Source organism: Macaca nemestrina, chromosome 7 (genome assembly GCF_043159975.1).
Source record: "Macaca nemestrina isolate mMacNem1 chromosome 7, mMacNem.hap1, whole genome shotgun sequence".
Classification (NCBI taxonomy): Eukaryota; Metazoa; Chordata; class Mammalia; order Primates; family Cercopithecidae; genus Macaca; species Macaca nemestrina.
In genome coordinates this window covers 28,995,743-29,023,506 of record NC_092131.1, presented here as the reverse complement: position 1 = coordinate 29,023,506, position 27,764 = coordinate 28,995,743, and the positions used below count along the sequence as shown (strand labels likewise).

Below are 27,764 nucleotides of genomic sequence, written 5' to 3'. Positions count from 1 at the left end.
AAGATAAAATTACTTTGAAATACATATAATAACTCGCCCAAGATGTGTATGGGTGCATGTGTGTGTTATTTATCTCCATCCTAATAAATGCTATTGAGAATATATAAGGCTGACATTATCATTTTAGTTGATTAAAATAAAATATCTAAGTTCCTTGTAGCATCCTTAACATAGTTTTATAAGTAAGGTAAGTAGGCTTGACAAACTGATGATACCTTAATTTGCTTCTCATATTCATTTTTATGGATATTATAAAGATACTCATCAGCCTAGATTTTGTTACAAATTCTCAATTTATGTTTGATTCTAAATAAAATTTTATTGAAGATGTCTAAATGCAGCATCTCTGCTAACATAGGATTTCCAAAATTTTAGTTTGTCAGGAAAATGAATAAGAGATTACATTGTGTAACATGGAGCATTTTTTTCCCGCCTCATCTCAGCACAAGATATTACAGGGACTTTTACTTTTTTTGTAAGTTTTAAATCAGGATTAGTATACTCATTTTTTTTTTCTTGGTGTTTCCTACATGTAACCGATATAATACCACAGGCGTGCAAGGTTTAAAGAAAATTATTTAATAATAAAATAGTATTTGGGGGCTCTTTTTTTTTCCATTTTCTGAGAAGATATAATGTATTCCTTTAAGCATTTTGAATCTCTTGGAGTTGGCAGCAGCAACTGTTACAAGGGAACATTTTTGAAATATGGATCTTAATCACATCTTCTGCCATATCCATCAGAGTTTCCATTTTATATGCCACATTCAACTTCGTTCATCTGACAACAATGGAAAAATGTTACTTTAGACATCAATGGAAGTTTTGCTGAGTATCATCAAATGCTTAGCAAATATTTAAAACGTTTCACATGTTCTTACAACCAGAAATTACACATTGAAAAATATTTCTTGGTTTGGGAACTTTACTGTAGTAAAAAGAAGTGAGAAATATATCTTGGTCTGACATGGAAGGTAGAGCAAGCTGATGACTTTACTAAGTGACTCGCTACGTTCTTATAGAACAAGGTGGTGGGAGTATTTTTCATTGAACTATTTATGGGACCAAGGTCACGTGACTTACTCTTGTTGCCTAAGCTGTTGATAAAGCTTGGACTTTTAATTTCCAAATTATTGCATTCAGGTGTTAGAAAATTCATGACACAAGCCATGATTCTCACTGAAAAAGAATAGAACAATATCACACCTGTAACCCCAGCACTTTGGGAGGCTGAGGCGGGTGGATCACGAGGTCAGGAGTTCAAGACCAGCCTGACCAAGATGGTGAAACCCCGTCTCTACTAAAATTCTAAAAATTAGATGTGGTTGTGGGCACCTGTAATCCCAGCTACTCGGGATACTGAGGCAGAGAATTGCTTGAATCCAGGAGGCGGAGGTTGCAGTGAGCCAAGATCGTGCCACTGCACTCCAGCCTGGGTGACAGAGGGAGACTCCATCTCAAAAAAACAAAAAAACAGGAACAGAACAATAGCACTTTCACTCATTTGCAATTTTAGCAGAGTTTTCATGGGTGAATATCAACATCTGTTGCTCCATTTCCTGAAAAGTCCTGTGGGTTGGAATGCCAGTGCTATCCCAATTCACTTTGTCTTTTGCTTTAGTAATACCCAAAATCAATGTAATTACCATCCCTATTCACAGTTTTTTAAAATAAATAGTGGAACCCTCATTTAAGTGCATAAAATTGTTCTGTCTCATTCTTTGCCTTTGTTCAGGATCACATATGAAACTCTTTTCTGCAAGGTGGTTTTCTGCCTCCATGGACCTTGGAATGAAAAATGCTTTCAAAATAAATATTTTACAAAATTATTTCTAACTTGAAAAAGATTTAGCTTTGTCTCTTGAATCAAAAATGGTTGTCAAGTTTTCTGGTTGCATATACTTACACCTGCCAAAGGTAATGATGGCTACTTCAAGAAGTCCACATAAGATGTTGATACAATCAACGACTCTGTTTAGTTGTTCTTGCCAAGAAAGAAAAAGATCATTCCAGATTCCAGGTGTTACTACTTAGCTGGATGTTTTACTTTACAAGGAGGCAGCCATTCATGAAAAACAGCTGTAATTACACAGCATTCAGGTATTTCATAATTAAACAGCTGATTATAAGGTGGCACATGGCGTGAGATTTTGCAACTAGGCTGAGTAAGAATGAAAGTGTAGCTTAGTTCTCTTGCTGTCAGCTTTGGACAAATCCTCTCTGTGCCTTGGTGTACAACAGTGGGTAATACCAGCATGTTTCTCAGTGGGGGAAAGGAGGAGGACAAGAAGGTTAATTAATGCATAAAAGTGCCTAGATCAAAGGCAGCCCCCACTGTAAGCAAAAGACATCTCCTTGACTATTTCCTGCTAACTTTCAAAAACAAACGGAACTCAGCTGTAGTTTAAATAATACAATGCCAAACATTGGTATCATAGAAAACAGTATTCTTATCAGTATCCCTGTGACTCAGTGATTTTGGTTCCTTAGAGAACGCATCTTGTTATGTAGGACTGAAGAGGAGCCTGGATGTCAGTTGGATAGCATTGATCCTGTCGAAGCTGTACCAGGCACTGTGTAAAATACAAAAGTTGTAGAGTCATCTGCAGGTCTGGTATATGTGGAATTTACAATCTAAGTTTTACACGTAAAACATCTTTCTGGGGAAGACATAAGCTATTGCCCTTGAAGATTTGTAACTAAGGGGTTGGAGATAGACTTCCATGAGGCTGAGGCTCCTCTCTTCCCCATGCTTCAGGAGAGCTGCTCAAGTTAGTTATGGTTGTGCCTTTGCTTGTCTCTCCCAAGTTCTCCTATTTCTATTGCTTGGTAAGTAAAACAGCTTATTTTCAGGGCTCTTTAACAAATTATTTAATTAGTACTCTGTAAACTGTTCAGTGATCCTGACTGTCTTATTTTTCACTATTGCCTAAGACCTCATGTCTTTTGAGTGACTTCTTCCTTCAGGAACCCTTAGAGCCTTGGTTTTGTGAGCCTGTAAATGCTAGGAAGCCTCCAAGATTTCTAGCTTTGTGAAGTTTACAGACCAGTCATTTCTGCAGTCTCCTTTTCACCTCTAGGGAAATTGCAGTGTGTCCATCCACCCTTAAGGCATGACAAGGTGAACATCCCTTGGACTGAAAACTGAATGCTTGGTTTTTGTTCCCATATTTAATCTGAGAGATTCAAATAAGTCTTTACTTTGCTGCTTTCCTAAGAGTATTTTAATAAGAAAAGCATCAAAAGAACTTGGTCAAGATGGGGAATCTTGGGTCAGGAAAATTTATTTGACGAGAATATTTGAAAAAGATTCAAATATTTTGAACTATCAGGGTAGAGGGAAGTTGTTTCTGGTGATTAAAATGGTAGGAAGTAGCTTTCAAATCTGAAAAAAAAATCTAAATGTTTTAAGGTGTTCCAGGCACTGTGGTTAACAATTTATATTCATTTTCTTATTTAGTCCTCCCAATAACCCTGCCAAAGAGGTATTATTATTCCTCTTTGAAGTGAGGAATCTTAGTGTATTCAAAAACATTCATCTACTATTTATTGAGCACCCATATTTCTAAGTGCTGATAATGTAGTTGTGAACAAGAGCTTATATTTTAGAGGAGACGGGTCATTAGCAAGTCAACAAATAAAATTGTAGCATAATTTTCCTAGGAAAATATGTTGTGCAGGAGGTAAGGCTAGGTTACAGGTCATGACAATTGAAGGTGGGAACATAGTGTGTTTGCAGGACAGAAAGAATGTATGTATGGCTGGTCAGTGAACAAGGGAGGGGTGGTGGTGGAAAAAGATGCAAGGATCACGCAGGGTCTTGCTGGCCAAGGCAAGGAGTTTGCATCTTATTCTAGGAGGCACAGGAAGCTGGAGGAAACATTGTAAGTAAATGAGTGATGTGATTCCGTTATGTACTGCAAAGTTTCCTCCAGCAGCTGAGAGGTTGAATAATTTGTACAAGGTGAGGTGGGCACAAAGAAGAAAGACGGAGGGGGCTAAATGACTCACCTGCCACCTGGGCCCCTCTGCCTTGAAATCCCTTTCCCGAATACTGGTCTATTTTACTCGACTACTAGTAGTAACAGACTGGAAAGAAAGAATGCAGGTAATGGTCAGAGAGGCAAACCAGACTTAAAAAGCTAAAGCAAAAAGTTGGATTATTTTAGGAAAATGAAGCAGGGTCATTCATGCTAAATCCTGGGAAGCTGGCCTTTGAGTGACTGGCTTGTGTGGCCCTTGCAGTGTTGCTCTGTAACCCAGGTAACCAGGTGAGGAGGCTCCTTTTTAAACATACCACTGAGAACAAAGCTTCGTTTTTGGGTCCTCAGGTACAAGGAGGACTGATATATTTGGGTCCCCGGAACTCTGTTCCTGAATTTCCTCTGCCTTCTTGCTAATAACCTGAATTGTGCAGACACTGCTGCGGCTACCAGCACACACCAGTGTTGAAAGCAGCAAGCTTTGGAAGGTTAAGGAGCAAGTTGTGCATGAAACGCTTGACCCTGCCCTGCTAAATAAAGAACCCACATATAGCCTACAGTGGGAAGAAAAGAGAGAGAGGATGCTCCTTGAGAAATTTTTTGTGTGTTGCAGACTCTTTTCCCCTCCCCTTCCTCCTCCCAACCCACCCCCAGTCCATCTGTGATGCCTGAATTCTTTACAGGCTGTCTTTCTAAAGACATGCTAGCCTTAATCACCTTCTCTGTATTGTGTATCACTCCTGTATCTATCTACTTATGTCAGTTGTTTACCAGTTCCCTTCAGCTGTCTGCTTTTTATCATATTATTGATCAGTCAATCTTGGGCGTCTCAGGTTGGAGGGGAGAGAGAGAGCCGGCAAAGGGAAGCAGGAGTAGAGAATAGCGGTGGCGGACAATCAGTTAAGATGGTTCCAAAAATAGCTCAGCCCTGCTGATGATAGCTCTGCTTGCGGCCACCCCGTATGGGATTTACGCACTTCACTAAGATTCTCTGCTGAAATGGATTCGACCAGCTGTTCCTGCAGTTGGTGGTGGCTGGTGGTGGTGGCGGCAGCAATGGGCCGGCTACATCTTCAGAGAAGGAATTGGAAGCGATAGGTTTGCGGCAAGGCAGGCTCCCACACAGGGACGAGATTTATTATCAGAGGCTATTAGGACTCAGGTTGTGGGGCATCTGTGTTCTTTGTACGGTATCCAGTTTCTTTTTGTCCTTTATCTCTTTTGAATGAGATGAGGGAATAAGTGATGAGAAATGGTTGTATTTCTCACCCACTGTATGTGTCTATGTTGTTGCTTTGCTCTAGTTTATTTTATATATAGGCTTTTTTCTCTACTGCACTTTCTGTTGGGAGACTCAGCTGTGTAAAGGTCCTAACTTTATAATTCTTTGGTCCTATCCAAGACTTAGAGTTATCAAAGAACCTCTGCAAAGTGGCTGGGTCTAAAAATGTAATATAAGTAAGTATTCATAGAGGGCCCCTGTCCCTCAAAGACTCCAAGTCTATGCTATGTGGAAAATGCAGTATTTCTTATCTCATCTAGTAAGGTGATCCTCTCTCAGAAAGAAAAAAAAAAAAAAAGATCTGGCACAGGCTCTCAGGCTTTTGTAATCAAGACTCCTTCCAGCCACAATACCTCTAATTACAGGGTTTTTGGCATCCTGATTGTCCCCCAAAGTACTATGTGTAGGGGCACTGTGGGAGTGCCCTATAATTTGTCAAGCTTATTGTCTTGCTCTGACACACAGAATACACTGAATCAATTTTTAAGGTCTTTTTCAAAATGTGTCTACCTCATCTAAAATCCATAAATATTAAAATCATATGCACTAGAAACAGTTAAGATATTTAAATTTTCCAGAACACAGAGACTTAGGAAATAGGCAAGACACAACATAAAAGCAAAAAAGGAAAGAGAATGTTACTTGTTCTATTATCCATCATGATGGGGAAAGGGGAGAGAGAAAAACAACTTTCTCCTTTACAAATCCCAGCTTCTGCTGTTGCCTTTACTATAAATATTGTTATTCAAAAGGTTTTCACCTACTTCTTGGGAGGCTATTCGGTGAAGTATAAGATATAAAGAGCAATTTTATTGTCTAAATGAGAGGCTGGTCAAAGTGTAGTTTCCTCGGCTCTGTGCTCAGAACATCTGATTCGGTAGGTTGAGTTGGGACTGAGGATATGCATTTTCATAAGCATGTGCAGTAATTCTGATGTAGCTTGTCTGCGGACCACAACTCAGAAACCTTAGTCTTTTAAATATACATTTTTTAATAACATGGTGCTCTAATTTGGAGCCTTCAGAAAGAAAGGAAAATAAAACAGCCTAACCTGTGTCCTCCATGATAGTTTAGTGGGCTCTAGTATTAGTTTATTTCATGACATGTAATTTTTATTTTCTTTGAATTTGCTGCACAATTACTTTTATGTATAATCCATGTTGAGATGTGAGTGGGACAATTTACATTATTTAAAGACTTTGTGCATTGGCATACCTGAGGAGGTAATACTATGACTAGGGAAGATGTGGGCCGACGTCCTACAGTGTTCCAGGGTTGGCCATTTTTCTTGCTGCAAGTGGGAGAAGATCCACACTTCCTTCTGTTCTGTTGAACCTGAGAGTGGCCACAAGGAGTATCAGCTGCTCCCTCCTTTGAAGGCTGGAGTCTATGAAGGCAGTGTTCAAGTTCACTTGTTAACCCACATCGCCACCTACTGTCCACCCCTCATCCTTAATTAAAAGACTTTTGCTTGGGAGTTGGATGATAGTGTGAGAAGCTACAGCATGAATGCAAAGCGAGATTGTGAATGCATCTCTATCGACCCCTATTCAGAATGCTTGATTTGCAATAGTTTATTCAGAATTACAGCATTTCTATCCTTAATTCTAAGATCCGTCTCTCTCTCAGTCCAGAAGCAAATTACGTTTGGGTTAGAAATAGCAGCCAAGTTCCTGTTAAAATGAAAACAAACCTCTGTTCACCTTGTGTCTAAGGCCTTCTTTGTTGGCTTTAAAATGTTTATTGATTTGGGGATTTGATGTTGGATCCAACTGTGAATAGTGGCCACTTTGGGTCTTGTGAGTGTTACTGGAATTTGTCAAGCAATTTTATGGAAGGAAACCTGAAAATGCTTCACCCTAGTCCTTTGCTTCTTTATTTTTGTGGGTTTTTTTTTTCTCTTTGAGAATGTTTTCTATTTGAGTGGGGACTACTGTCATATAGTACCTTTCTCTGATCCTTTTGGAAAGAGCAAGTGTCCTTTGAGAAGTACCTGTTTGTGGCTGTTCCGTGCTCCCCATCCCCATGCCTGTCCGTACCATCTCTAGAGCAGGTGGAAGTCACCTGTGGGTTCCTCTGGTCTCAGGCTTTGACTGTTCCCCTCGACAAATATGTTCTTAATTCGATTTTGTGTTGAAGCACATCATTATTTGGGTTTCCATCTTTAGTGAAAAGCCACCTTTGCATGTTGTCATGTCACATGATAGTGTTCCAGAAAACATACTTGTATAGATGCAAATTCTTGCCTTCATAATTTTTAGCCTTATGTTGTATTAGGGAGCATAATTTCAAATTGATCTCTTGGAACCTCAGCATGAATCTGTATTAGAAGCCCAGAGAATGCTAAACAGAGTTTTCACTGAGCCATATTAGATGATAACAAATTATTTTAGCTATAAATGAGATATTAATTCTATAGATTAGATTTTTGTTAGTAGGTATCAGCTATAGAGTGACTGCCAAAGACAATAAAATAGGACTAGTATAATCTCCTTTGCCCCCCTTTAACTCTACTACGTGGGGAATATACTGAACGTTTTACAACCAAGTCTTTAACCCTCTTTACTTTCCCTAGCAAATGTTCTTCCATTTAAAAGTCTTTAAAATACTTGTTTATTTTAGCAGTGCTTCAGAAAGTCTATCTTAGACCATTCTATGCTTTTAAATCTATGATAAGATTAATTAAGTAGGCTAACAACCTCACTTAAAAATATTAGTATATTCTTGTAACGTAAATTTCTACAGATTTTTTTTTGTGTAGAAGTAGATACATACATATTTCTAATAACTATAGTGTAATATAAAATTAAAATCCTATGTGTTGAATCATTATGTTAATAATAGCTGCCATTTCTGGAGCACTCTGTCTTCCAGGCCTCTGGTAAACACTGTTGCATACATTATTTTTCTTAGTTCTCAAAATAATCTTGAGAGGCTTATACTATTCTTTCCATTTTACGCATGCAGAAGTTGAGGCACACAAAGAGAATTCTTAGGGTCCTAAATTTTCATAAATGCCTTCAGGGGGATTTGCCAATCAATCTCCATTAGGATCACATTCCAGTAGTTTTGGCCAAGGAGAGTAAAGGAAAAGCTTGTCTTTCTTGGCTGGAGGTTTAAAGGTCAAATCCTCTCTCTAGCCATATTGCAATTCTGGGGACAGTTCCTATTGATTGGGCAGTTCCATCTAATGTGCTGTTCAACTGAGATTCTTTCTGGCCAAGAGCTTTACAGGGGCGGGTGGCCTCAGAGAAGGAGCTGCTGGAAGGGAGAAAAAGGTGACTTTGTCCAAAAGAGATGAAGCTCATAGGCACACTGTGCTTCATGCCCTCTGCTAGCCTTGCTCATTTAGGTTATTTGCTGAAAACTATGCCTGTCTCAGGGAGAATAGTGGGTGCTGGAGATCCGATGGTGAGTCGATGCTGTCTCTTCCCACGTGTAGCTTAATTGTTAGTGCTAGAGACAGACACCAAAATAAATGTACTGATGCAAAGTTAAAAACTTGACTTCATAAGAGCTGTAAGGGGAAATTTTAAATTGTGTGAAAGTATATGACCAGAAGAGCTGCTCTATTCTGGGATGGCCATGGGAGCATCAGGGAAGGCTTTACTGAGCACATTTGTGCTGTACTTAGAATGATGGCTAGGAGTTACTAGGCTAAGAAAGAGGGGTGTGCCAAAGGTCTTTAAGAAACTTAAAGTAAATATGGCTGAGGAAAAGTGAGGGATCAGCTTAGAGAGTGCAGAGAGGGTCAGATAATGGAGGACACAGTCAGTCGTGATAAGGATTTTGCTTTTTATCTTAAAAGCAATGGAGCTCATGTCCTTTCCTCTTGATCTGCCCAAGTACTTCAGTCTTCTTTTCCCCTTTTATGCTTTTCATCTGTCCAAGCTGTTCAGCTGAGCTTTCCTCACTGATGACAGCACCATCTGGAGTGAAGGAGGTGTGGATCCTGAGATGGACTGCACACCCCTTGGGGCTGGACGGACAGACCACTCTTTGAGTGAGATAAGGGATGCAAGTGTAAAGGACGAGCATGTTGCCTCACTCACTCACATGTTCACCACCCTCTCTGCCAACCTTTCTGCCCCCTGCTACGCCCTGCCTAAGCCGTGCTGACCAGCCTTGTCACTCTGGCCACTCACTTGCCTCATTGGAGCAAATAAGTCTTAGAATGCTGGAGGATTCCTCAAGAATAAAGAGAGCCCACCACATCTGCGTGCATAAACACTACACAACTAGCTCTTGCTTATTTCTGAGTCCTGCAAATATTGTTTGAGTGTTTTTACACATCACTGATCCAATAAGGAAAACTTGTATAAGGACTAATGTTTTTATGCTTCCTTTGTAGAACACGAACACATTTGAGGTTTTGTTACTTATTCTGGAGCATTAATGCAAGATCCAAGAATATCAGCTTTAAGATTTGTTTTTCTATTCTCAGAATAGGTTTGAAACAGAGAGCAAAATGGCTACCTTCTTTAGTGACAGTTGTTTTTAAAATATCTTTCTTCTGAGAGAACTATTTGAGTAGTGACAAGTAAGTAGAAATGGACATAAAGAGATTATCATGAAGATGGTTTTGTGATCATCACTGTCATTGCCATTGTCAAAGAGGCATCTATTAAATGCCAGATCTGATTTTAGTATTGTTTTGAGTTCTGTTACCTGAAGATAATTCAAAGTCACAGTCTTTGTCCTATAGGAATTTCAATCTATCAGGCAACCTTGCTTTAGAAACATTTGAAGAGGGTGTACATGTAACAAGAATGAAAAGAGATTGGATCAATATATAAAAACCAAAAGCATTTATATTACTTAGAAGTTAAAAGTCAAAACAAATCTAGAACACTGTTGTAATAGTCAGAATAGGTTAGGTTGTGCTGTGGCAACCAACCAACCCCATACCTCAGGAGCTAGCAGAATGGAGTTTATTTCTCACTTTATACTTCATGTTCATCACAGGTTGGCAAGCGTATTGCTTTGTGTCATCATTGTTAAGGGATCTAGACTGAAGGAGCCTTTACTATCCAGAATGTTGCTGGTCACCATGGAAGCAGGAAGGAAATAAGGTGAATTCTGACTGGCTTTGAAATGTTTCTGTTCGGAAGTGACCCTTTACTTTCACCTATATTCTGTTAGCCCAGGCAAGTCACGTGGTAATGCATAACTCGAAGAGAATTAGTAAAACAGTAAAGAAACACTTCTGATCAAATTTAGTAATGATTCTAGCCACAGTAATCAATCAGTCTAATTTGATGATAATACTATTAGTACTTGTCAGCAACAAAACGTGCTAGGTATCAAATGCTTTGTTAAGCAATTCACGCACATTACTACATTTAATCTTTACTGACTTATGAGGTAGGTTCTATCATTATCTCTATTTTCCACATGATGAAATTAAAACTGGGAGTCTTTAAGCAACCTGCCTCAGACCACACAGCTGGTATTTTGTAGAGCTACGATTAAAACCCACTTACTCCTAATTTAAGAGTCTGAATGTTTTTTCAAGATTCCTATCATGTAACAGAAGTCCACTGACTTGTTTTGATCGAGCTGAGAAGAACAGACTAGAGTCACTTCTGACCTGGTAACTTAGAATTATTAAGAAGTGTCTCTGCTTTGCTAGAAATCTGTCTTTGGCTTTGTTGGTATTTAGAACCAGATGGATTGTTATTATTATTGTAAACTATCTTCCACTTGTCTTCTGTTTCTTTTCATTGTTGGTTAATAATTCTTTCTTTCACCCGGGTTCCTGGAGCTCCTAGGCTCTTTCATGTTTTTCTGGCACCATCTTGGATGATGAGGGCTTAGAACATTTTGTGACTATGCCCACTGTCTGGAAAGGCTTGTAGGTGAAGGATTCTTTAAGAAAACTCAGATACTTTTCTCAAATTCACTTATGATGATGTTTTCCCAAATCATTTTTTATCAATTCTAGTTTTGGTTTCTCTCACTTATGAATTGTTTCTTTCTCCTTTGTTTTGGAACATTTTTCTAGTTCATTGTTTTTTTCCCCTCCCTGCCCCACTCTCCCTCTAGTGTCTAGCAAAAGCCTAACACACATTGCTTGCACATTCATATCTTAAAAATGATAGAATAAATTAGTAAAGTGGTGGATTCAGAATTCTAGTTCTTTTTCAGCTCCTCTGCCTTGATTACCTCTCACCAAGATTTTAACAAAGAGTGCTGTGTTAACCACTGAGCCACTTACTTTCTCCATTACTATGTAATTTTAATAAGTTTGGTAGCCTGTTTTCTCACCTGTAAAGTGAGAATAATGATAGCACCCATCTTTCAGGGTTAGAATGAGGATTTAATAATTTCATGCTGCAAAGTACTTACAATACTGCCTGACACACAGATCTCTTTATCAGCAACAATCTCTTTATCCTTTGCCTTGGGAATCAAATATTTTCTACAGATTTCACTTTTCAGGTTTTCTTTTTCTTTTCTTTTTTTTTTTTTTTTGAGACGGAGTCTTGCTCTGTGCCCCAGGCTGGAGTGCAGTGGCGCGATCTCGGCTCACTGCAAGCTCCGCCCCCCTGGGTTCACGCCATTCTCCTGCCTCAGCCTCCCGAGTAGCTGGGACTACAGGCGCCTGCCACCTCGCCCGGCTAATTTTCTTGTATTTTTAGTAGAGACGGGGTTTCACCGTGTTAGCCAGGATGGTCTCGATCTCCTGACCTCGTGATCCGCCCGTCTCGGCCTCCCAAAGTGCTAGGATTACAGGCTTGAGCCACCGCGCCCGGCCACAGGTTTTCTTTTTACACTGAATTATACCTAAAATTTCTTGTGCCTCCTATAAGAGTTCATCCCAAGGAGACTGGTTGCATTATTACCATATATTTAGATATTTATTTCCTTTAACCTGGTCATTTATTTTCTGTTTAGGTTATTGTCCCAGGGAATCACATTTTGGTAAGACACATATTCTTTTTAGCTTAAATATTTGTTGTTATAGTATAATAGGCTTAATGACTTTGGCTCCATGTATAGCAATGTTTTCATTTGTTGATTTCTTTTATTCCACACATATTTATTGAGAAAAAGAAAAATAATTACAGAGACTCTTAGAGCTAGAAAAAATCTTAAAATCTTTTATGCCAAATTCACCCTCACTTATACAGACGTAATACTAAGCATGCAAAAAGATCAGTGGCAGAATTTGCTTCTTCAGTGTCATAGTAGACTCAATAAGAGCAGCAGAGGAAGGAACATTTCACTTCTTTTCATCTTTTCCTTGGGTAATTCCATTTCCCTCAATAAAGAAGGGAGGTTCTTTCATGAAATTAGGAGTTTCTGCTTCTGTAGGTTTGCTTTAGTATTAGTTGAAACATTTTGAATCAAATATGAAGAATAGTAATTCATATATAGGCTGAAGGACCTAGATTTTAAGTCATTATGGCTGGCCCCAAGTCCGTGTTGACATAAGGAAGGTCTAGAGTACATTCTGAGGTCTGTGGCCTTGCATTCTGATGTCAAGAAGCTTGAATGGTGTCACAGAAAGGGTATCCGAAGATATGGTGCATCGGTTTCCTGTGGCTGCCAAGCAAATTACCACCAACCTGGTGGCTTACAAAAATACAAACTCTCTCGCAGATCTGGAACCTGGAGGTCAAAACTCAAGGCACTGGCAAAGTTGCAGTCCCTCCAGAGGCTCTCAGGATGACTCCATTCCTTGTCTCTTCCAGCTTCAGGTGGTGCTCAGCATTCCTTGGCTTGTTGCTGCTTCACTCCAGACTCCACTTCCATCCTCACATGGTGTTTGCTGTGGGTCTCTGCTTCTCTCTGTGTCTAACTTATGCGGATACATGGGATTGCATTTAGAGAACACGTGGCTAACCCAGGATAAGCACCTTCTCTCCAGATGCTTAATTCAATAATGTCTTTTGTCATATAAGGTAATAGTCACTCTTTTGCCAATGAGATAACATTTATACGTTCTGGAGATTCACAGGTTCTGGGGATTAAGACACGGACTCATCTTTTCCGGGGGCTGCCATTCAACTCACTAGAGCTGAATTTAAGTTCTTGTTCTTTGACTGCTTTTCCATGATTGGGCAAGTTATCGCATCTCTCCAAAACTAGGATTTCTCCTCTGTAAAATGAGAATAGTAATGCCCAATTTACAGGGTTATAATAAGAAATAAAAGTGGTAAATATATGTATTTATATATATGTAAAGTTACCTAACCCAGTTCTTAGCACAATTAGTTGCCTTAGTTCCAGGCACTCAATAGGTAGAACAGATTGTAAACTACTTTAAAGAGTAGTGTAAGGTTGGCCTATACTTAGTTACGAATTGGTTACAGTTTGATTTGGTTGAAAAAGTATTCTTGAGTGTGATGGTTAATCCCTCTGGAGAACCCTGACTAATACAATGAGTAACTAAAAAATGATTTTATATTTAGTTCACCATTATGCATAGAATAGCCACAGAATGGTTTTATATTCAGATAACCATTATTTGTTGGCCATGCCTCATTTAATAATAATTTCCTCTGCCTGCTTTCCACTGCTTCATAACCACTAGCACATTTTGAAACATATTACTATGTGATGTCAAATTCTTTAAATAATAATGAGTTTTAGTTTGAGTAACAAACCAGTGATGTCTGTGATGTCACAGGCCTGAAAAAAAAAAAACTGTTGCAATAATCTTCATTGGCTAAATTAAAATATAAAGGGTAGTATAGAATTTATCATCCACGTTTTACAGAATTATTGTTTGAGTCATTTAGGGTTTCTATTCCTGTTTCTTAATTGAACTGTACTTTCTATATATGCAAGTCAAAACACTCATCAAAAATATGACTTCAAATATGATAGCCAACTTTTGTGTTACTGCATAGTATTAATTTTACAGTTTTTAAATATGAAATAATTATCTGAGTTAGGAGACAACTAAAGAAATGTTGCCAACATTCGTAGATATGAATAACATAATTTAAGGCATGTTTCAAAACATAACTTTTTAATATATCCCTCTATCAATTCTTACTTTTAGTACTCTTAATTCTCATGTATTACTCCTTTTCATATGATTGCATTTATCTTCTTGTTTAATTCTCTTTTTTCTACTTATATGATTTTCTCCCCCACTGACTTCTGCTCCTCCTTCCTGCTTATAGAAGGAATGTTGACCTCAAATGTCTATTATTTTTTCATTCAGTGAACTACAATAAAGTTGATTTGTAGGTGACAATTAGAGTAGGCAAAAGGTAGAGTAGTGTTGCTTTACATGTATCTTCCAACTCTAATATTCTATGGACTTACATACTTGAGAGTATTCATTCTGCATATAAGATCTCACACTTCTATAGCTGATACATTATATTCTGCCTATGTCTCTTTTTATCCAATCTAAAGGAAAAATGTTATTTTTATATCTTCATATGTTTTGGGGTTACTTTAGGCTATTAAAACAAAAATAATGAAGATGTTAAGTTTAGATATTTCAGGACAGTACGAGTATGTTGGGGTGTGTGTGTGTGTGTGTGTGTGTGTGTGTGTGTGTGTGTGTGTATAAAAGATTTTGGTTCTTACTCAACCAACTGAGGTCTTCTGAGTTTCCAAGTAAATTTATTTGCTTAAAATGTGTCTGTTTTCTTTCATACAGCCATTCCACATCTTCCAAGAAATGACTTCAAGAACATCTGCCTCAGTACTCATAAACATCCTATTTCCTCATCATTTTCATTCTTTTACAACACCCCCACTTCCAAATCACATCCAAAATGGCAAAAAAACCCCAAAGCTAACATGATTTTAGATGTCAATTGTGTCCTCTCTGAATGTTTTCCATATTTGAAATGGCTGTGGAATTATCTTGCCGCTACCCGCAGTAATTGAGAACGACAGGAATCGGAAAAAGGGTCGTTTCCTCTGTCTCCTGGGATTCCAAAAGCTGTGTTTTCTTTTATACCTGATCAGATCTGCCAGTTGCAAAGCTATACAACGTAGTGGAGAACTGCATACGGTTAATTATGACAATTACAATCAGTTCTTTACAATCTCTGCTGCTGTTATGGGATTTAAATACCATAATGTATGTCAAAAGGACAAAATAATGTTCCTATGTTTTCTGCTTACAGCTGCTTTTATGATTGGGTTTTGCTCATAAACAGGTGGTTATAAAGATGCAATCCTTCCATGAATTCCTTTATCTTTCCTGTCTCCTAACCTGGCTTCCCCGGTGTGTCATTGAACACAAGTGTTGAGATTCCTAGCATCTAGGACCTGAGGTCATCTCAGTTCCTAGACAATGTCCCTTGAATATGCTGCAATAAAAATGAAACCACTTATGGTCAGCAGACATAGGTAGATGAATTTAGTTAATTATCAAAGGCTCCCTTGCTACTCTCAGACCTCTGTGGTCTACCTTCCCACTGCCTCCTGCACCTTCTCTCTATTTTCTACCCTTGTTTAATCCCCACTTTTTCAGTTTTACCTCAGTGAAACACCGTGCCTAGTTTTTCCTCACCGTTTTGGTCTCCAGCTCATAGCATGTTATGAAGACTATTGCATATGGACTTGAGTTTATGTGCTGTTGATACCTGGGTACTTGTCTCTGATGTTACAAGTTAATCCACGCAGTGCACATGTGGTCCCTCACTGCTGCTCGAGGCAGCTGGAAAATAGGTAAGGTAATCTTTTTCTTTCAGCACACCTTCCTTCTCTGCAGCTCTTACCTCTATATGAAAGGTAGGTATAAAGAGGATTATGGCCAATGAAACTCCCTATGAGAGCCCTCCCTTCCTCCCCAGAGTATATCTTGCTTAAAAAACACATTTACAGTTAATGACCATCTGGTAAAGCTGACGGCCTTTAGTCCACCTAATTCTCAACTGTCTGAAAAAATGTGCCCAACCTGCCATGGCTTGTGACTGAATTATAAACCATGAAGCATAATAAAGTCATTAAGTTTCAACATGTCAAAATGGACTCAAATTGCATCTTGCCCAGAATTTGATGGCCTTTCCCCAGCACTTAATAGAGCAGGGCTGTGTACTGTTCAAAAAGCACTTTGTCATTTCTTGAAGTACTCTTAGCTTTGTGTGGATGTCTAGACACAGGCATCAGCAGCTCCAGGAGAAGGAGGAAATCGAGTGAAGTGAGAGCATGGAGAGGCCAGTATGCCACTTCCTAGGGAAAGGCAAAGCCATTTCTTCCCAGGAAAAGAGCAGAGAATGATGCTCTGCATCACTTGGGTATTGCTCACCCTGCTGAATATATGATTCATTTTACAGTGGGAAAATTTTGGATAAAAGCTTGTGCTTTACAATTCCTATTACCCTTCCCCGTTTGTCCCCCACTATCAAAAATAATCATATTCTATAAATGTCAGTGGAAAGTGGTGAGAGTGCAACTACATTTTGGAGAACCAGGTGTCAGCTCTGTCAGATTTCTATGAATAGGCACATCTATACACACTTTTTCAAAGAAAGAAAGGTCACTCACCACCCTACTTGTAAAACTGTCAGAGGATTTAGGAAAGAACTAAGTTAGGCTGTCTTTTCACATGGGAAAGGAAATCTGGTTCTCAAGATATTTGGGGCATTGCAGTGAATAAAGGATATTATTAGAATTCCACCCCCGGCCTCTGGCTAAGAACTGATCTGCCTAGAATCTGAGGAGGAAAGGAATCTAAGGGTTACCCAAGGCTCAGTCTCACTGCAATAGGAGGGGGTAACGCCGAACATGGTGGGGCAGATGTGGGTATCTGTTGCTAGTTTGTCTTCCCTTCACCCACCAGCACAGAACTGCCATCTCTTCTTACCCCTGGAATGCTCTATGTTTAGTGAGCAGGTTGAAGAATGGAGGATGCTCAGGGATCGTCTTCTCTTATATAGAGACTGGGATAATTTGAGTGTTCCATATTCTGACACAAGTGGCATGGATGAAGGGGTGTCACCAAAGAAGCTTTGGCAACAGTCGATTATCCCTTTCCAAAGGCTCTTGTTTCAGGTGCTGGATGCCTTAAAAAGAAAGGAAAGCAAGCCCTCTGGTGGCTGGCGTGCAGAAATGCACCCGCTAAGCCACTGAGTTATTACAGGCCATACCTTCAGATTAGAGAAGGAAATGTCAAATTAGTTGGAGAGTTTTAGAATACTTTATTTATTCCAGCTTATACATGAAGTTATCAATGCATCTGCCACTCCAAGCATGTTCAGATGAAATAATAGAGGAAAGTCTTTAAGGTATTAAGGTTCATCTTCTGAAATCGTTCAACACTTCTTAAACTACAGTGGGCCCAGTTGGGCACAGATAGCAACTTAAGCTGTCATTACTTTGTGGGATCCAGATCTCAAGAATATTTATTTAGTAAGAGGGAGCCAACCATTTGTTTCTGTAGGCAAAAGGAGATTACAGAAGAGAGACCCCCTTTTTTGCTGAATTGAGTAGCTGGGAGGAGTTGCTGGAAGTGGTGAAGTTACCCCAGGCTGTGAAGGATGGGTAAGATTAGAACAGATAAAGGAAATGAAAGTGAACTTTTGAAATGTAGGGGCCAAGGGAGCAAGAGTGGGTTTGTTTTTGAAGTCAGTAGCAAGCAAGAGTTGAGAGTCAGTGATAAATAATTATGCACAGAGAAAACTTGGCAAATAGATAAGAAAAAAATCACATTAATATTTAAAGTGGTTTAATATAAATGGAATCACAAGGACATCTTAGGTACTCATTATGAAGCTAGAGACAGTATAGCCTCTGGACTTAAGGGTCTGTATTCAAATCGTAGTTCTGACACTTCTGAGAGTCCTCAGGCAAGTTAGTTAGCCTCTCTGACCATTTTCCCCAATCTCTTCACTTGGGATGAGAAGATAATGTATCTTTAGACTCAGATACACCAATATTATCTAAATCCAAGATGTAGAAGTTAAGTGCAAGGAAAGTATCAGTTGTCCCCAGGCTGCATATCATTCTAGTGGTGAGTTTCCAGCTGCTTAGTGTGCACAAACAGAAGCTGAAGGACCATTGGCAGGAGAATTACAAGGGAAGTTTATGAATCAGATGGATATTTGGACCAGATGACACCCAGGGGCCCTCCAACCTAGAGATCTGGTAGTTCTAAAAATTCCATGATGGCCCACAGAGAGCTAACTGAGATGTGGGGATAATAATGACATAAGTTTATATCTTACGCTAAAAATGTTGTTTAAATTTAGTTCAAAGTGTTCTGTTCTATGTGAAAAAAATACTATCATTTTATTTAATGCAGCCTATCACTGAAATGACTATCTCAAGCTGTTTCTCTCTATCTTGTGGAGGGAAGGAGTGGAATTTGGGGTAGGGTACAGGGTGGAGAGAAAGGAGAGGTGATACTGTTACTCAGAGTCAACACGTTGCTCTTCAAAGGGGCTTAAGAGAACAGAGCAAAGATTCCAGCCTGAATGAGAAAGGAGGGGGGAGAGTTTGGGGAACGCAAAGCTTTAAGTGGAATTTACTCCGTCTAATTATTTGCGAAGGAAAAGGTGGAAAGAAACGTTGACAGCAGAGATTTCATGGAGAACAGGAACAATAAGACCCTGTGCCAGAGCACCATATTCTTTGATGTACCACATATGGAGAACGGATGTAGAACTTGAGTTCAGCAAGGTTTAAAAGGCAAAACGTAATTACTTCCCTTTAATTAACTCAAACAATGCACAGCAGGTTCTGTTAATGTACCTGTAGCTGAGACAAGGCGGTAGGCTGCCACTAATACCTGAGAGAGAGAGAGAGAGAAAGATAAAGAGGCTCATGTAATGCCAGAGCAGGAAGGGCCTAGAAACCATATAGACTAATTTTACAGATGCGAGAACAAGCCTAGCAAAATTACAGAACTTGCCCAAGGTTATATGGTCTCTCAGTGACAAAGTGACCGTAATACCTCAGGCCTTTACCAAGTTAGTATTCTCTCTAAGACGCTGTATGATGGAGTCCATAGTGATTTCAAGTTAGCCTAGGGGATAAAACTAACCATAGTACATTTTAATACGGATTAAGATTTGGTGTATCTGCATGTTCTCACTCATAGGTAGGAATTGAACAATGAGAACACTTGGATGCAGGATGGGGAACATCACACACCAGGGCCTGTCGTGAGGTGGAGGGAGTGGGGAGGGATAGCATTAGGAGATATACCTAATGTAAATGACAAGTCAATGGGTGCAGCACACCAACATGGCACAAGAATACATATGTAACAAACCTGCACGTTGTGTACATGTACCCTAGAACTTAAAGTATAATAATAATAATAAAAGATTTTGTGTATCCTTTGGACAAAAAGTTAAATAGAAAGGTAAAATGTAGAAAGGTGTCTGCCCGTATTCATTTCAATCAATCTTTACTGTTAAATTTGCTTTAGAATATTCTTATTAAAACCAGTGGTGATTTCCATGCAGCTGTTTTAATTAAAATGTTGAATGTTTTTTATAAACAAAGTGATGAAAATTTCTGGTTATGGCCCTGTAGGAGACTGAGCAGGGAAACCATCAGAATTGCAAGTGGAGCAAAAATTTTATAATTTAGATCATGTGACCGAAATACCGCCACCGCTGGGTAGAATCTGCTTAAACTGCAGCTTTAGATTTTTCAGGGGTAAACAAACCTCTTGTGAAAAAGAAAGCCATGCATTAAAATTATCAAGGCACATGAAATATTATAGGAAAGAATGAGAAGAAGGAAAGAAAACTAACATTCTTCTGTTTTACTGCTTTCAAGGAAGAGTTTTTTGAACAGTTTCCAAAAAGGGTTCTTAAATGGTTGTAGATTTCATTTTGCTTTAGAATTTGATAATATTGTAAGATTTTGTATTTATTCTCTTTTTGAGCTGAATTATGCAGGACTAGACAGATATCTTTTCTAAAACCTTTTATTTCCCTGACAATTAGGAGAAATATGAAGTAGGAAATTCTTTGGTAATTGTTGGGAGGTTGGTATAGTACAGTAGATAATGTCCCTTTACTGAATTTGTTATCAAAATACACAAGTTAGAGGGAAGGAGATCAAAATATAGCTTCTATTTGGTGATATACTGGTAAATGTTTAATTTTCTTTCTTTTAGAAGAGAAGAGACTGATTTATAGTGTTGGCATATTTTTATGGTATAAATTCTCCCTCCCTGGTGAAATTCAAGATGCCTATGAGATGTCGAAATTGGGCAGAGGTTCATATATTTGGCTCTTGCAAGGCAGTGCTAACAGTCTTGGGACAGCACTGCCTGAGTGCATCACTTGTAAAGGCTGTATTAGAGAGTGGGGCCTAGGTCTCATAGCTAAGCAGGCTTGTTAATATAACACTTCAGAATCATTCAACCTTCAACCACAGGTCTTTTCTTCTTTGGGTGCCTGTACCAGTAAAACTTTCAGCAAGAAGAAGCAAAGCAAGAAGTGTGCCTACCACAGGCAGATTGGCAGCCAGGAGAGTTAGTCATCTCCCAGACTCTACCAATCCCATGAATCAACAATCTGAATCAAGCTGGGGAGGCCAGGCATGTCACTCAGATAGAAGGAAACAATGAAAATGAGGAATAAATGTTAACTCTTAGCAACATCAGAATTCAGAATGATTCTTAGAAAAATGTTACAGGGTTTGTGTCAACAATAAGGTCAGGGACAGAACTGTATTTTAAATCTCCAGCGTTTTGGTGTATGGCTATTCATAGCAAAAGCATCTTTGAGGCCATGATGTGGCAAGAATTGTGGTTATCAGAAAAAAAAAATAGGAGGTTTTAGGTTGTACTTAAAATAGAGACCTTCAAAGACCTTTGTTTCATAGAAAGATACAGAAGAATAAATTCATATTTAGTTCCTTCAAATTAAATTATTTTTTCAACTGGGTGTAATTGAAAGAATTAGGGCAGGCATAGGAATTTTACTTCAACAACTTCATTGCCTCAGAGAGAGCAGATGATGAACTATTTTAGTGAATATATGAAATGATATCTGGCAAGAGAAAAATACTTGATCATCTCACTTCCTTCTAGTTGATGTGCAAGAGTCCCTGCATCCAGATTTACAGCTCTTTGCTTACACATCCATCATTGTTAATATGCCAATACCCTGACGAAGCAAGTCTGGAATTGGCTGCATGAGTCAGTTTTTCCTGGTAGAGAGTGGTTTATTATTCTTGTTGCTGCTGTTGTAGTATTATTTAACATCTGACAATTTGATAATTAACAACAATTATAAATTAGCTTATTACTATAATGACATGGGCCTAAGTAGACATATTGACATAGCTAATTTTTGAGTGTAAAAATTCTGGTTCTAAGTCAGGTGTCTGGAAGTATTTTGTTATTATCACTGTGGTAGAAGATAAAATCTAAGTTCTGAATCAGCCTGCTTTCTTATTCTGTTGCCTGTGACATTGAATATCATGTTCATATGTTCATATGTTTTAACATTTGCTTCCCTTTGTTAGAATTTCTGGTTAGGTGTGACCCAAAACTCTTAAGTCAGGTGGAGGTGAATTTTAGGCCTGGCTCTGCCATTTAACTTAAATAATAAATTATTAAGTTATTATAACTTAAATAAGTTAATGAATCTTTCCAAATCTGAGCTTTCTCATATATAAAATAAGAATGATAATGCATCTACCTCCTAGGCACCAGTGAAGATTATGTGGAATTGTGTATGTAGTATGTAACATATTTTGTATGTGTGTGGTTAGTTTTTTTTTTGTTTTTTTTTTTTGTTTGTTTGTTTGTTTTTGGAGTTGGTTTTAATTCTTAGCTTTCTCAAATAAGAGAACATGTGGCAGGCACCTGAGGCAGGAGAATGGCGTGAACCCAGGGGGCAGAGCTTGCAGTGAGCCGAGATTGGGCCACTACACTCCAGCCTGGGTGACAGAGCGAGACTCCACCTCAAAAAAAAAAAAAAAAAAGAACATGTGAAGTTTGTCTTTCTGTGCCTGGCTTATTTCACTTAACATAATGACCCCCAGTTCCATCCATGTTGATGCAAATGAGAGTATCTCATTCATTTTTATGGCTGAATAGCACTCCATTGTGTACATGTTTCATTCTTTATTCATTCGTCTACTGATGGACACATAGGTTGCAGGGGTACATGTGCAGGTTTGTTACATAGCTAAATATGTGTTATGGGCGTTTGTGGTCAGATTATTTCATCACCCAGGTATTAAGCCTAGTACCCATTAGTTATATAGTAATTTCTTAATATATATTATAACATTTGTTAATTATATAAGTTAAAATTTTATAATTAAAATATTTGTTAATTTGATAAATTTTGTATTATAAAATACCTGTATTACATTCAATGCATGGCTATAATTAGTCCATGTTTAAGGACTGACTGACTTTATAGAATTTGGCAATACTGTGTCTCTCAAAGAAAGTTTTCTTAATAAAATAAGCTATTTATCTTTCCAACCCACAGCTCTTCAGGTTCACATCTATTTATTTGCTTTCTCACTGCCCTGACTTCTACCCTTCCCTTTTTGTCTCCCTAGTACCCAAAGTCCTCTTCCCCGCCACCCCCACCATTCTTCTCCAGGTGAAAGTCTGGTTTAGGAAAAGGGTATGAGAAACTCTTTCATAATAAAGAGTGCATTTGTATTCTTAAAGCATTGCAGCAGAGCTACAGCCCAGTAATATAATTTCAATATTCAAGCTGTGGGTAAGAGAGGTATTTGCTCTGCCGTAGATTCCTTTCTATGCCTCTGAAATCACTGTCATATTTGTAACCATCTACTGTACAGTCCATATGGCAACCTTTAATTATACCTGTTGGAATAATCCACTTAGCCAAAGTCAAGCATCTTCTGATTATGTGTTCTCTTGTTATTTCCTAGTTGTCATAAATCCTTGGCAGCTGTCATTGGCCAAATTTGGTGTTTCTGATTTTTAGTGGCTGTCATCCTGTCCCAAGTTTCTGTAACACATGCTTCGGCCTTGCCAAACATGCTTTGCTTTAACAGTCAGTCATAATTGGCCAGGCGCAGTGACTCATACCTGTAATCCCAGCACTTTGGGAGGCCAAGGTGGGTGGGTCACAAGGTCAGGAGTTTGAGACCAGCCTGGCCAACGTGGCGAAAACCCATCTCTACTAAAAATACAAAAAAAAAAAAAAAAAAAAAATTAGCGGGGAGTGGTGATGTGTGCCTGTAATCCCAGCTACTCAGGAGGCTGAGTCAGGAGAATCACTTGAACCTGGGAGGCGGAAGTTGCAGTGAGCTGAGATTGTGCCACTGAATTCCAGCCTGGGGGACACAGCAAGACTCCATCTCAAAAAAAAAAACAAAACAAAAATAAAAACAAAAAAAAACCAGTCATAATTTTATGGGCCTTACCTTGGTGGGCTAGTAGTCACATTTTACTGTAGGTTATCTTTACAAGTGACTTCAGCTCCCTCTCCTAGCTTTACCTTTTATTTGTTGCACAAAATTCTATGTAGCGTGTCAATCAATAAGCAAAAAAAGATCTCTTAGATTCCACTACCCAGGAATAGGCCATATTTTCAATGGTAGATAAATTTAGTCCAATTTAGTCCAACAGTTATGTTTGAAATGCCAACAATGAATAAATTAATTTAAAATTTATTGAGCACCTACAATGTTATAGTTATTTGCTTGCTAATTTGATTTTATGTGTGTGTATAAGTGTGTGTGTGTGTGAGTGTGTATAATAGAGGCTAGTCTCTTCAAGGTCATACAGCTACTAAGTGGAAAAGCTATGAATTAAATGAAAAGTTTATTGGTTTAGAAGTCCCTGCTTTGTCCCCAAAATAGGTTTTTACTAAGCCTACATTAGATAGAATGAGAAATACGAAAGAGATATATGGGCCAGGCGCGGTGGCTCACACCTGTAATCCAAGCACTTTGGGAGGCTGAGGCGGGCGGATCATGAGGTCAAGAGATTGAGACCGTCTGGGGAATATTGTCACTGAGGTGGAGTAAATTAAGCGTATATAAAAATATGGGTTGAGAAAAGTTATGAGAGCTACTGAGTAAGGTTATGATAGCTGGCCAACATGGTGAAACCCCGTCCCTACTAAAAATACAAAATTTAGTGGGGTGTGGTGATGTGCACTTGTAGTCCCAGCTACTCAGGAGGCTGAGGCGGAAGAATCACTTGAACCCGGAAGGTGGAAGTTGCAGTGAGCCGAGATTGTGCCACTACTCTCCAGCTTGGAGATAGAGTGAGACTCTGTCTCAAAAGAAAAAAAAAAAAAAAAAAAAAAAGGAGGTATATGACTATAGCCCTTTTTCTTCATGAGGTTTATAGTCTTCAAGGACAGAGTGACTTTTATGTTTTGCTACCAGAATATTTGAAGTTCTGCAGAGACAAATGTTTATGACATTATTACTTTGGTAAAGTTCAGTAAAGCAAACAAACAAGACAAAAACTTGCCTGCTGAGGGTTGGTTAATCTCTTCTGAAAAAGGTACACTTTGGTATAATGATTTATAGAAAGCATGTGGACAGTTTACAGCTTTATTTTTAGAATAAAACCTGTAATCCCAGTGCCTGTTCTATGTGTTATACCTGTATTTTCCTGAATTATATGTCTGTGTACCTCCTCTTCATGTAGTGTTTCATCCAAAAGGGTGGCATTTACTGCTAGAATTTGAGATCATGAAAAGGAATGACTTTAGCACAGAAAAAACTAAACCTGTTTTCTGTCAAATCCTAAGAACCCAGAGGCAATGAATGCTACTGTCAAAAATAATTTGAAGAAAGTGTATCTGATAGTATTTTTCAAATTTAGCTACAATTTAGGTTTTACTTTGGGGTATTGCTCTAGTGGAAATTCATTCATGATTGCATACCTTCCTAGAATATACGGATTTTTCTTACTAGTCATTGTAAGGAGTACTTGTTACTGACATTCCACAGAACTTTACAGTCATAGTATTTCATCTGTAATATTATCTTATAGAATATAAAGATTTTTCTGTAAAAATGGAAGTGTCCCCAAGCCTGTGTTTCTAGTCTTGATTCAATCACTAAGTAGCTGTCTGACCTGGTCAAGCCACTTAACCATCTTTCTGGGTCTTCTTTCCTCATTGGGACCATGAAAGGGTCAGAGTGTTTGAACCTTAATGTCTCTTCTTAGTTCCACCATGTTGCTATGCACAACTCTTATCTGCTGCTTACGACTGCTGTATAAAACACTCCAACCACAGTATACCTACAGGCATTCCGTAGGAGGTCTATGAAGCTTTTCACAGTTGCAAAGTCATTTTTCCCCTGTGGAAACTGGACTTCAATACCATTTTGGTTCACCATGTGTTTTCTTACACCTTTAACAAGAATGGGGGCTCCTAAAAACATAGATGCTCTTTATGACATCAACCACAAAAATGTAGAGGATATATTCAAAATATAACTCCTCTAAAATAAGTAACCATTTATCCAAAAGTTTAGGGGATACATTCAAAATATAATTCCCCTAAAATAAGGAACTATTTATAAACTAACTAATGTAAATCTTTCTGGATCCTAAAATGTATATTGGGTTCCTGGGAACTTGAAATAGCAATTATTTTATAAATCCTTTGTAATAATCAATAGCAAAGTAAGATCATTGATGTGTGTTTACTCCTTGTTGCTTCTTCTTATATGTTTTTCCAGAGGATGAAGTTCAGTACAGTAATAAAGCTGCTAATATATTTGTAGACTTCTAAAGTCTTCAAATATTTATTCTGCCCTGTTGAGTGTCTTGTGGATAGGTAATATTATCTTTAAAGGTGATGCTCAACTCTTGTGCTGTTTTTTGTTTTGTTTTGGTTTAGTTTGGTTTCTTTCTTGAGACAGAATCTCAGTCATTCTGTTGCCCAGGCTGGAGTGCAATGGTGCGATCTTGGCTCACTGCAACCTCTGCCTCCTAGGTTCAAGCCATTCTCCTGCTTCTGACTCCCAAGTAGCTGGGATTACAGGCGCGTGTCACAATGCCAATCTAACTTGTATTTTTAGTAGAAACATGGTGTCACCATGTTAGCCGGGCTGGCCTCAAACTCCTTACCTCAAGTGATCTGCCTGCCTCAGCCCCCCAAAGTGCTGGGATTACAGACATGAGACACCACACCTGGCCTGTGCTGTACTATTTTTTTTATCCTGTGGTTACATATGTTACGCAATAAAAATGTTTTCATGCTACACATTAAGTATAAAACTCTTCAAGCAAGACTGCTATACAGATTATGATGGTATACATGAATTGCTTTTTTTTTCTTCCTCCCCAAAGCATAGGTTAGGCATATTTACTGTCTTTGCCAGGACTTTTCTCACATTTTAAGACATCTGAATATGTAGATTTCCTTCCTTTTCAACACGTACATTGGAAGATGAACATATTTAGGATAAGCCAAAAGAAAAAATGCTGCATAAAGCTGTGTTGAAGGAAGTTATTCTGGCAGTTTTAGGGTTGAAATTCACAATCCATTACAAGTATGGAAGCTGTAGACCCTTGGATGAGGCTCTACAAAGATTGGGATTTGTAGAAATTTGATGGGTCCAAACTCTGCAATTACTTTAAAGAAATCCACGCTTTCTGCAATTAAAAATGTGTAATTAAAACTCATCCAATATGTGTGTTTTTGTGTGTGCGTGTAATTCATAACCACAAATATGCATCTACTATGTGAAAAATCTCTTAAGGGATACGAATATATGCTGAAATAATTCAGCTAGTGTAAAGAGGAAAGGAAAAATAATTTATATTACTGGAGGAAGGCAGTCAGATGAATATAAATGGGGAAGCACCATCCCCAGCAGAGATAATAGGTTGAGAAAGAGCTATAAATAGGGAAAATCTGGGTGTGTATGGAAAAAGTGACTTCAACATATGATTAATTAGAGGTGGTGGGGAAAACAAAGACATATCAATGCGCAGTAAGTTAAAAAAGTGGAAGGGTGGTGGGTAGAGGAGCAAAGTAAGTGAAGGTTATTGAATGCCCAGAAAAAATAATTAAACTCTTAGGTCATACCCTTATCCAACATTCTGAATTAGTTTCTTCTACTCAGCTTTTCTGGGGATGGTTAGGGCTTCTACAGATAGGAAGTAGAATGCTATGAAAAGAAGGTACACTTATGAAGAAAGGTTTCTGAAAACAAACCAGAAAATGAATTTGCTAGGGGAGTTCCCCAGTGGCAGAGAGTTTATACCATGAGTCGGCCTTTCTCTCTGCAGTTCCAGGAATTCCATCTGCAGAAGGTGAGTGACAGGCCAGTGGTGCTGGTAAAGTCTGTGCTGAGGCAGTAGGAGAGCTGATGTCAATGACAAGGCAACCCGTGACTGCAGCCCTGACACCTGTCTGGGGAATTTAGACATTAGTGACAATGCTTGACCTGCCATGCAAATCTGGAGCTATGCCATTGAATTATTTCCCTTGATTGGGAGTGGAAATGGAAAGTTTTGGGGACCAGGAAGAAGGCAGTTTGTAATGTGTGGATTTTTAGCCTAGCAAGCTGGACGTTCTACCTTCACCAGAGTACTTTTAATTCATTCTCTTCTGAAGAAAGAGGCAAAGATGAAGGTTGTCTAG

At 38.6% G+C, this 27,764-nt stretch overlaps 1 protein-coding gene and 2 long non-coding RNA genes across 17 annotated transcripts in view; 2 read left to right on the top strand and 1 right to left on the bottom strand.

Annotated features, from left to right (window-relative positions):
- LOC105495829 (neurexin 3) overlaps positions 1 to 27,764 on the top strand; it is a 1,710,602-nt gene that overhangs the window by 686,716 nt on the left and 996,122 nt on the right. The window lies entirely within an intron of this gene.
- On the bottom strand, positions 715 to 10,267 carry LOC105495823 (uncharacterized). Its single transcript, XR_003021364.2, has 3 exons — positions 10,174 to 10,267; positions 4,012 to 4,089; positions 715 to 781 (listed from the first exon to the last, which is right to left on the bottom strand). It is a non-coding gene; the product is annotated as an uncharacterized lncRNA (long non-coding RNA).
- LOC105495824 (uncharacterized) lies at positions 4,877 to 22,140 on the top strand. The gene is made up of 2 exons (XR_011625254.1): positions 4,877 to 13,172; positions 14,891 to 22,140. It is a non-coding gene; the product is annotated as an uncharacterized lncRNA (long non-coding RNA).